The sequence below is a fragment of the Suricata suricatta genome, chromosome 3, assembly GCF_006229205.1.
Source record: "Suricata suricatta isolate VVHF042 chromosome 3, meerkat_22Aug2017_6uvM2_HiC, whole genome shotgun sequence".
In the NCBI taxonomy this organism is placed as follows: domain Eukaryota; kingdom Metazoa; phylum Chordata; class Mammalia; order Carnivora; family Herpestidae; genus Suricata; species Suricata suricatta.
The window spans coordinates 121278083-121289837 of NC_043702.1; the positions used below are offsets into that span (position 1 = coordinate 121278083).

Sequence of the window (11755 nt, forward strand, 5' to 3'; positions counted from 1 at the left end):
GAGGGAGTGAAGCGTGGAGGGCGAGGGAAGCGCGTTCAGGGCAGGCGGAAGAAGTTCGAGAAGTCCCTCAGGGTGCGTGCAGTACAGGTGGTGATGCTTTTAGGTGCAGCCCATCCCCCTGGGCTAAGGAAGCCGCGTAGAAAACGAGGAAAATGGTACGCAGCCCCAGGACTGCTTCGGATTGTCTGGGCGCTTTCCGGAATAACTGTGTGACTGTTTATCTACGCAGTTGGACTAACAGGGAGCTATTGAGGGTTGCTATTCCCATTTTATTTTAGACGTTAGGTATCTCTGGTCCAGAAGGAGATTTACTTGCGGTTGTATGGCTAGTTTGGACAGATTTGGGACGAGGACTCCGTGCTCTTTCCCCTGAATTCTTTTTAACCTGAAATAACTAGGTCCAGACACCGGAGCCTTCAGGTTTCAGATAGCAAATCACCCTGGTACGGCCAGTCCATTGTTCTTTTCCATCCTCACCCTTCTCCCCGTTAGTATCATATTTAAACTAACAAACCTAACTTAGGTGGGCATAGTAATCCAAAACAATTCCAAATATGCTTTTAGTATCTCTAGTCTCACTTAGCCATTCTTCCCACACACGTCCCCGCTGGACTGTTTTACTCATTCCCCCCCGCCCCCATCCTTTGTGTATACACATCTTTTTCACTTAATATGTGTGGGTTCCGTGTTGATATAGTGTTGTAGGCATTTAAGTTAAAATGTAACTAATTGGAAGATGCCCTGCATAGGATGACTCAACTCAGTTACCTAAAGTTAAGTCACCTGTAAAGCTTTAACATCTACAATGCCCAGACGCTATGAGATTCTGATTCAATAGTCCTGGGATGTTGAGAAACAGTGAACCACAGGTTGTCAGTTGAAGTTTCTGAAAACCTGGAGACTCGCTATCTGTGAGTCTACTACTCAGACCCAGGCTGCCTTGGAGAGAACCACCCACCTAGAAGGGAAGTTTCTCTGCCTTGGCATGATGGTGAGGCTACCCTAGACCCCACAGATGACCCTAAAGTTATTTTCTTCTTCCACAGCTGATTTTATGTCTGTAAATCTGCTTGTTATGGGGTATTTCCCTGCTTTGGTGCCTTAGCCAATTCAAGTCTAAAGCACTTAAAGCAATCAGCCTTCCTTACACCACAACTTAAGAGAGTATGATTATGAGCTGTAAGGGCACCTCACTGCATATCTTCTATAAATCATTCTTTTTGTTTTTGTTTTAACCATAATTCTTTAGTTCTGCCAACCATTTTGGTTAAGATTGCTTAGAGAAGGGGTAATGCTAGTCCCACCCCTTAATCACCTGAACAGAGTCCCTTTGACTATCCCCCATATTTCTGAAAGCTTAGAAAATGTCATTTCACAGTTACTATGAATCTGATATACCAGTAAGCCTGAAAGAATATAAATAGCACTGGATGTAAGGTCAGAACAGGGTTCCAGCCTCACCAACTTGATTTGGTCATTTTTACCCTATTGTCTCTATCTTGAGCTTCAATTATTCAGATGCTCATCTTTTAATTTTCTTATAATTTCTCTTTCATCTGATATATTTATTTTTTTGAAGTAGACTCTCCCCCACCCCCAGCAGTGCTCAAAGCTGCCTGAACTCACGACCCTTGGATCAAGACCAGAGCCCAATTCAAGAGTAGAAAGCCTAACCAACTGAGCCACCCAGACTCCCGTAGGCATCTGACTGATTCTTAAACAAACTTTCTATTATTCTCCTGTTTTAGCTCACATCATGCTCAGAGTTACCTAGCACTTTTAATTCCTGAGCCTTATTTATGCAGGGTTTAGCCATGTAAATCAGGTTGCTTCATGGCCTGCTGAGGATTCTTTCTCAAGTCTGCTAAGGTGATTGTCACTGATTCACTTACTTTGCAGGTTTCAGTATTCTGTTGCTACTGTCTCTGTTCCCATAGGCAGGAAAAAAAAATACAAATCAATTATAAACATGTGAACAACTGTTCAACATCAGCCAAAATGTAAATCAAAATAAATACCATTTTTCATCTATCACTGACTGGGAAAGAAGGAATTTAGCTGCAAATCTGCAATCTATTCTCTCCCTTTATAGAGGAATACCCCTAGAAAAGCAAGCAAACATGTAATTCTTAGAAATATGGTAATAACAGACTTCCTGACAAACAAACAGTATACGCTAGTAAGGAGAATTCTCATCTATGGAATTCCTTCAGCAAGATATCCCTGGGCTGGGACTGTTTACAGTAAACACACCAGGAAGCTGTGGACTTGAGGTGCAGGACTGGAAAATACCATGTAAGTTATGTAACTTAACATGTAATGGAGATGTTCCGTAAAGGAGTTGGTTCCTTCTGCATCAGTGTGGTGACTACATACCTTATTTAGAAACCACATCTATGATGTCAGGTGGAGGTGCACCCAGGAAGAAAGGACCTGGGAAGCCGCACTGAGTACTGAACCTCTCCCTATTTTGTCTGTGCCTCTTGGTTACTGGCACCTTTGAAATTAGTAAAGCTTAAAATGGTAAGATCTCTGATGTGAGTCTGATTCAAAAATTTGATCCTTTTGCTAGTTCAATAGCAAATATGAAAAAGTCTGACAACACAGTGATGGAGATATGTACACACAGTACTGTGGTGTGGGATGTGGGAAGGACACGGTTTTATTTATTTTTTTTAAGTTTTATTTATTTTTGAGAGAGACAGCATGAGCAGGGGAGGGACAGAAAGAGAGGGAGACACAGAATCCAAAGACAGGCTCCAGGCTAGCTATCAGCACAGAGCCCAATGCAAATCTCGAGAGATCATGACCTGAGCCCAAGTTGGAGGCCTAACCGACTGAGCCGCCTAGGAGCCCTAGAACAAGCGTTCTGAAACACCTGGTGGAAGTATAAATTGGTACAACCTTTTTTAAGTTCAGGGTAATAACACATGTCAAAAATTTATATTAAGTTCCTTTCAACCTAACAATTCCAATTCTAAAATTTATCCCATTGATTTACTTACACAAGTTCTATAAGAGCATTTTCTAGAATACCTTTATTTCTTCAAATATTTGAATATTCCTTAAAGGATTTTTGCAAAAAGAGTAAAAAAAAAAAAAAAGAAACATTAACTGTCCAGCAATAGGAAATAAGTTTGGAATATCCATTTAAGGGAACAGTATACAGTGATTAATATGAAGTAGTTTTACATCCACTGACTTAAAATATCTCTATGTGGTTTTTTAATTAACATTTATTTATTTATTTTGAGAGAGAGGGATAGAGAACGCGTGAGAGTGAGTGGGGGATGAGCAGAGAGAAGAGAGCGAGAGGATCCAAAGCAGGCTCTGCACTGTTGAGATCATGACCTGAGCCAAAATCAAGAGTTAGACAATTAACCAAGCCCCCCAGGTGAGCCTCTGTATGTTACTGTAAGGTGAGAAAAGGTGCAGAACAGTATATGGACTCTGCTTCCATTTGAGCATCACATACAAAAAAACCCCAAAATAAAATCCCAGAAGGGCCAGGAATCTGGGATGGAATCTGGCATGAACTGTGTCCTCCTGAACCCCTCCAAATTCCTGTGCTAAAGCCCTAACCCAAAATCTGAACTCTATATGGAGACAGGGCTTTAGGTAGATAATTACGTTTAAATTACGTTGGTCATAAGGATGAAGCCCTAATCAGATAGGGCTGGTGTCCATGTGTGTGGAGATGGAGATGTGTGTGGCCATGTGATGCCGCACTGAGAAAGTGGCTTGCAAGCCAGATGAGAAGGTCAGGAAGAGAGGTCTCACCAGAAACCAATCCTGATGGCACCCTGATTTCGGATTTTCAGCCTCTAAAAAATTTCTGTTGTTTAACCCATCTGTTCTGTGGTATTCTGTTTTAACAATCTCAACAGACTAATACAGAAAGGAAACCTTTTCTCATTGTGTGGAATTTTGTACCACTTGAATATTTTACCTTATGTATCACTGTTTTCAATTAAAAATAACAAGAGAGATTCTCTTTCCCACTGAAATTGGGACCAGATGATGGTTGGTTAATTTAAGAAGTCAGGGGGCACCTGAGTGGCTCTGTTGGTTAAGCGTCCAACTTCAGCTCAGGTCATGATCTCACAATTTGTGCGTTTGAGCCCCACAGTGCAGAGCCAGCTTGGGATCCTCTCTCTCTGTCCCTCTCCCACTCATTGCTCTCTCAAAAATAAACTGACATTAAAAAAAAAAAAAGTCAGTTAAAGTAGTAAAGATTTAAAAAGGCAGATACACTTTTTATTTTGACTCAAAGGTACCACCATACCTTTACTCACTAATCTTTGAAATAGGGCCAAGACTGTATTGGAAAATGAATCTGCTGGTTGGAGTGCCCCAGTGTCTTTATTATAAATTGTGCTGTTTAAATTATTTACAACTTTTAGTTATTTTTTCAAAGTACAGCAAGACATTTAAAAAGACACCTTTGAAGAAGTTTGGGTTCCATGTCAGTTTAGATTTTGTACATTTTTCCCCCCAAAGTTTTACAAATTGTTCTTACCGACAACTGATTCTCCAATAACTTCTATTCACTTTCACTGAGTTTTCATAAAAACAACTTTGTATTTCATTAATTTGAATATTTAAACTCCAGAAGTAAAAGAAGTGTAAATATTTTAGGTTACAAATACAAAAGGACTCTAGGAGTGGGTACCTGGCTGGCTCAGCCAGAAGAATATGGAACTCTTGATCTCTGGGTACTAAGTTTGAGCCCCATGTTGGGCATAGAGCTCACCTAAAAATACAAACTGACTCGAAAAGCAAACAGCTCAATGGTTTTGGTGTAGCAGTACACAGGTGTATCATTCAGCTAACCTATTAGTCTCTTGTGTTCAGAGTCTTGTATAGAGTTAGCTTATTTTTGATTTTGAAAAAAATCTCAAACTTAACCAAAGAATAAATACAGAGAACTCCTGCAAAACATTTATCCAGATTCACCGATAATTTATTAACTTTTTTTTTCTAATGGCAGTCTCAATTCCTAATTGAATTTCATGACTCACAGCATGAATAATCCTGAAATAGTTTGCCCAGTCTCTCTCCAAATGAAGAAACAGGGCCAGAGACTTTACGTGACTTAACTCAAGGGGGCTGTTAACATTTCACTTCATCTGCTTTATTATTTCTAATATAGATCTTCCCCACTTCTTCCCTCACCTAAATTTGAGTTAGTTACAGGCATCATGCCTGTTAAAAGTGAATTACTTTTTTGGGGCTTAACAATAAATTAATATCACAGGTGGGATCCGAGACGCGGACAGAGCTCGGGACAAGCAAGAGGAAGAGAAGCAGCTGGTACTCTAGGGCATGAGGAGGCAGGGAAGGGTCAACAGAATGAGGCAAGGGCCATAGCTGTGGAAGCAGGGCTGTCTCACAGGATGCTCCTAGCTAGAGGAATGCTGCCATTGCTAAGACAGCTGACTTATTTCTCCTCTTACCTCTCTTGCCAACTAAGTGAACCCCATGGAAAACCAAAAGCAAGGTGCTAAAGTCTGCCCTTTTGTTGACATACATTTCTCTTTAGTATTCCCAGAGCATAGGAATCCTGGGCTATCATCAACTATCATATCTATGAAGGAGAATCCAAGGCAGAACGCATGTATGTAAGGGAAAGGGCACCTCGGAGAAGGAGGGGTTAGAGATAAGGAGAGCAGTCAATGAGAAGTGGCTGCCGCAGCAGACATGACAATGAAGACAGCAGTATGAAAAAACAAAAACAAAACTAGGAAGGGTTATCAGCATCAAACTTCAGGGGTGTCTGGCTGGCTGAGCTGGAAGAGCATGGACTCTAGATCTCAGGGTCGTGGGTTTTAGCCCCACATTAGGTGTACAGATTAATAATAATAAATAAAAACCTTAAAAAACCATTAAAAATAATAAAAACAAAACTTTAGGGGTGCTTTTGTGGCTCAGTCGATTGAGCGTCTGACTCTTGATTGAGGCTCAGGTCATGATCCCAGGGTGGTGGGGTTGAGCCCTGTTGTCAGGGGCTCAGTGCGCAGCCTGCTCAAGATTCTCTCTCGCTCTCTCAAATAAGAAAATAAAAAAATAGTAAGACTTCAGAGAAATTGGTAGGGGGTGGAGGAAGTTGGGAATGAAGACTAAAAAAAGCCATTAGATTTGTTGACTCACAGAACATTATTGATTTTCAGGAAGTATTTCAGTAACATTATGGATGTGGACTGCATCTTGTAAGAGTTATTTTTTAGTGAAATTGAAGATTATAGGTTCCACTTCCAAGAAATTTAATTGTAAAGGGAAATGACACACTAAGTTGCAGTTTAAGCAGCTCTGTAGACTCAAGGTACTGTCAGAAATAACCAAGTTATACATAGGAATGGAGATTAAGAGCCACAAAGAGTGAGACTGAAATGCAAAATCAAAACAGAAATAAGGATGGGTGATGTCCCTGCAGAGGTGAGAGGATCAGGGTTAGAAGGAAACCAGAGGTATCTTCCAGGCAGGATGGAGAGAGAATCCTTTCTTGGAGGCAAGAGGAAAGGAAGTGACTGATGATAAAGATACAGAGTGATCTTAAAATGGAAAAGAGAAGTTAGCAAAACTCACAAGATCACCTAGAATTGGGTCAGTAAAACTCAAGCAAGGTCTTCCGTGAAGGGTCAAGGAAGCAGTGTTAGAGTTGGGAGTGTCAAGAAAATGGAGAAGGTCTGGGACTTGGCCACACAGTGAATTGAGCAGCTGAGAAGATCCAGGCTAGAATGGTGATTTTGACCGCTCCTTTAAATCAAGGATGTGGACTTAGATTCCTTCTTATCCTCCATCTTATCTTGTACTGGGCAAGCACACAGTAAACTTACTGAGTGGGGTTATGCTTTTTCAACTTTGCTTTTGAAGGAGCAGGAAAGATGAAAGAAAGAAGAAAATAAGGTAAGTGATAGAAAGAGAAAATGTTTCAGCATTCTCAGAGCATGGGGACCCTACAGGCACTTAGCCTGCTGCGTGACCTCACGGTCATTAACTTTGAACACCAGTTTTACTTCCCAGGCAGCCAACGAGGAGTAATCTCTGCCTCCTCATTGTCTTCTAAGAATATCACAAGCTCTTAGTAAAACAATATTTATACATTCTTTTGATCATCTTATAAACAATAGAGTTTTTCCATTTTTAAAGATTTGCTTTTCTCTGAACCGTTTCATTATTATTATAGATTGACAAACAAAAGAGTCTGGCCCGTTGGCACTCATTTTCTTCTGGCATTTCCAGGTAACAGGAGGGGAAAAAAGAATATGATCAGTGGAAATTTGTGACTTATAAAAATAAAGGAAACAGAGGTAGCTTGATTACTTTAAGCCTTAGTCAATGTCATGGTTTTTAAATATTTAAATAAATATAGGGTGCCTGGGTGGCTCAGTCAGTTAAGCGTCTAGCTTTGGCTCAGGTCATGATCTCACAGTTCGTGGGTTCAAGCCCCATGTCGGGCTCTGTGCTGACAGCTAGTTCAGAGCCTGGAGCCTGTCTTCAGATTCTGTGTCTACCTCTCTCTCTGACCCTCCCCTGTTCGTGTTGTCTCTCTCTGTCTCTCAAAAGTAAAAACATAAAAAGAAAAATTTTTTAAAAATATTTAAATAAATATTGTTTTGGGGATTCCATAGTCATTTCTGCTCATCACTCATTCAAGTGAAGTTACACTTGAATTTCATTTGCATTTCAAAATTTCTTGGAGACACTTTGTATCTTATTTATAAGGTATAAAAAAAAGCAAAATACTTTAATTTTAAAAAGTGTTAAACTAGAAAACAACTGTCTGAGTCATCCACAGCTTGCCATACCCTATCCAATTTTTCCCTATGTTGTCGTAGACTGCATGTTGATCATCCTTTATCGATCGAGCAATATGTTTTCCAATTATTTTCTAAAATGTCATGATAGTAAACTTAAAAACATATTTGTGCTTAGAATTATTTGGAGAATTCTTGAGAAGTTATTCTCGAAAAAAGAATGCATCTTTATGTTCTGGAACCTATTTACTGCAACAGAGTACTAAGAGTATACTTTTTTTTTTTTAAGTTTCATTTATTTAAGTAATCTCTACACCCAATGTGGGGCTTGAACTCATGACCCCGAGATCAAGAGTCACATGCTCTTCCAACTGAGCCAGCCAGGTGCCCCAGCAGTATACTCTTGAAGACAAATGTATGAACTTGTGTTTTAAAAGTTTGGTTTTTTGGGGCGCCTGGGTGGCTGAGTCAGTCAAGCATCAGCTCAGGCCATGATCTCATGGTTCTTGAGTTTGAGCTCTCCATTGGGCTCCTCTCTGTGGTCAGCACAGAGCCTGCTACAGATCCTCTGTCTCCCTCTCTCTCTGCCTCTCCCTAACTCACATTCTCTCTTTCTCAAAAATAAACAAACATTAAAAATTTTTTTTCAATTAAAAAGATAAACATAATGAAAATTTGGTTTTTTAAAATGTGTGTACAAATCCTGAGTCTGCACTTGATCGTAGGGTTCTGACAAGAGGGCTCCAGAGACACGACGGAGGCGTGCTCCGAATCAACGTCAGCACCCACGTGCACAAACTTCCTCCAACTGCTTCCTTGTTTCCCAGGCTCCTCTTAACTTCAGTTACTGTATTTTTGGTTCCAGAAATCCCATTAAAAAATAGATTCTAATTCTCTGGTGAAATTGTCTGTGTTTCATCTATTTTTATGAACATTTTAGTCAGAATCCTTTTCTGTTAATCTAATCCTGGCTTAGTTATGGGCTGGATTCTGTTGTCTATTTTTCTCTTGGATTTTGGGCGTCTCTTATCTCCTGGCATACCTAATACTTGTATTTTTTGTTTTTCTTCCCTTCTCTCCCCTCCCCTCCTTCTTTCTGAGAGAGACAATGTGCCATTGGGAGAGGGGCTGCAGGAGAGGGAGAGAATCTCAAGCAGGCTCCTCACCCAGCACAGATCCCCATGCCGGGCTCAATCCCATGACCATGAGATCATGACTGGAGCCAAAATCAAGAGTCAGACGCTCAGCTGACTGAGCCACCCAGGCAAGTTTTTGATATTTAGTACTGATTATTAGTAAAAAGTAATGGAGTATTGAAAATGGAATATAAAATATTGAATGTAAGCAATATTGTGTACGTATGTGATATTATCCTCTAAATCTTCTAAAGAAGAGTCACTCTCATCTTCTGCTGATAAAGATCATAAGCAAAAAACCTCTGAAAAACAGTGATTTGGTCATCTCAGCCTCCTACGCCAAAACAGCTTTAGAATTTGGCAAAATCTTGACGACAAAAATAATCTGAGTCCCCCAATTCTTTACTCTTCCCTTCTCCCTGAGATCCTGGCTCTCTAAGACTGCAGTTTTGTCTTTCTGGTCCTGGGAGACCCCGAAGTGTCACTGGTTTGCTTGTTTTGTCCCCACAACAGTCCTTGACCCAGGCAAAGCCCAGACGCTAAGGAGGTTTCCTTGCACCCAAAATCTGTAAGTGCTTCCAGGACAAAAGCAGCTGCAAGAGGGGAAGAGGTCAGCTTACCTTTTCCCTGAATCATTCCTTTTCTGAAATCTTGGCCCTTCCTGTCTTCCTGCTTAAACAATCCTGATTGCCTCATAGAGATGTTTTTGGTGTTTATCTGGTTTTTCTATCAACTGTTAGAGGGAGCAACGGTCTGTCTCAATTAACTGCATCATACCTGAAAGGCAAACTATCTCTAAGCCGCTCTTAAAGTACTGTAAAGGGATAAGCTCATTTGCTAGTGACTATGCAAGAAGACAGAGAGGATTTTCTAAAAGGGAGAGTTTCTTAAGTCCTCTCAGACACACCTGGTAGTTAGAACTCATGACTTTGCACAGGTTCTGACTGGGGGCGGGGGGGCAGCAAGCTTGAGGAGAAGGTCCTGGTCTCTTTGGGCAATGAAGGCACATTGAATCAGAGATACTTGAACCAGCTCCCCTTTTGCCACAGAGCACAGACTTCGTGGAAAATAAGAAGAACCTCCTTATTTCTATATGTACATAGGCTATATCTGAACCTCTATATGTATGAGATTTATGCATTTGTCATTCCTATTTTCCTTTATTAGAGTTATGAATATTTTTGTTTTTCATTTTTCATCTTTTTCTTTTGCGCAAAGAAAATTCTGCATCACTGCTCACACTCATTTCTAAGCTTAAGACAGGATCCATGAAAAGCTGGGTCTTAGAATCACAGTCACACTTCATTGAGTTAAAGTGATATCACAGACCATAGTTCCCCACTTAAAAATTTTTTTTAAACATTTATTTATTTTTGAGAGACAGAAAGAGACAGATCATGAGCAGGGGAAGGGCAGAGAGAGAGAGGAACACACAGACTTGGAAGCAGCCCCACTTTAGATGCTATGGTCACAAGTGTACATGAACAGTTACATAGAAAGAATGGAATTATATCATCAAAATAGCTTCAATTGATGTATTTCAAACTTTCTTCAGAGAATGAAAAGTTAAAGTGAAATAATAAATCTTTCTCTAGTGATGTTTTTTAAAAGAATGTAGTCAGGTTTTCCCTAAGGACCAAGCAAACCTTTCTGGTTTATTCTCTGCATAATTATAGATTCAAGGCAGTACCAAAAGCATAGGTAAAATTCCCTCAACCACAAAGAAACATTCACAATACTCCTGTTAAGTGACAGGCACTGTGCGCCTTTGCCAATCTGGTCACATCTAGGGACCTCTTATTAGAGTAACATTTCTCAATGCATCAAAATAAAATACACAGAATTACAAAGCAAGGCAACTTATAATGTTATAAAATATTTTAAAAGCAAAATGTTTGATACACTAGGGTATATGCTTATTAACTCCTTAACCCACAATCTCTAGTGTCAGACTCAACACCTACCACGATTTTGAATTAGTAATGAGCACAAATAATATTTCAAGATGTCTATTTTTGTTTTTTTAATAATTCATTATTTTTAAATTTAAATCCAAGCTAGTTAACACATAGTATAATAATGATCTCAGGAATAGAGTTTAGTGTTTCATCACTTACGTATAACACCCAGTGCTCATCCCAACAAGTGCCCATCCCCCCACCCAACACCCCACCAGCAACCCTCAGTTTGTTCTCTGTATTTAAGAGTCTCTTGTGGTTTGTCTCCCTCTCTGTTTTTATATTATTTTTCCTTCTCCTCTCTTTCATCTATTTTATATCTTAAATTCCACATATCAGTATATTCCAAGATATCTCTGATTGTAATGTGATAAAAATTTTAGTGATTCTAATTGGTAATAAAATCACAGATACTCCTAGTACTACAGTACTACTGATGGTTTTGTGTGTGTGTGTGTGTGTGTGTGTAGAGGGGTCTCCATTTATAGTTGAAGGAAATGCTAAATTTGTTAGAAGTTAGTGAAAAAAAAAGATATAATTTTCCCCATCCAAGTTCACAGACCCTCTGAATTCTATCCATGGATCCTCAGGGGTCCCCAGATTTAGAACTCCTGCTTTATCTATTCCATGCTCTTTCATAAGGTGCGAATGGCCCTAAGGATACCACGAGTTCAGAGCCAAAAACAAACAACTCCTTCTGTATCTGTTTGTCCCAGGCATGAAAAATCCTACTTTTTGGTACGGCTGCTCTTACTAACTAGAATACAGGTATTCTGCTTCCTAACATGCACATAGCTTGCCTTGCCCAGGTCCTTGTACCATCCCTGAGAATCTTGGAGTTAGACTGGACTTTTTAAAATATTTTTTATAGTTTATTTATTTAGAGAGAGAACGAGCATGAGTG

General features: G+C 39.8%; 1 protein-coding gene and 1 long non-coding RNA gene across 2 annotated transcripts in view; one reads left to right on the forward strand and one right to left on the reverse strand.

The window, feature by feature from the left end:
- Positions 1-11755, reverse strand: part of VAMP4 (vesicle associated membrane protein 4) — a 45078-nt gene that overhangs the window by 26815 nt on the left and 6508 nt on the right. The window lies entirely within an intron of this gene.
- LOC115288065 lies at positions 16-8623 on the forward strand. Its single transcript, XR_003906794.1, has 3 exons — positions 16-155; positions 7187-7242; positions 8483-8623. It is a non-coding gene; the product is annotated as an uncharacterized LOC115288065 (long non-coding RNA).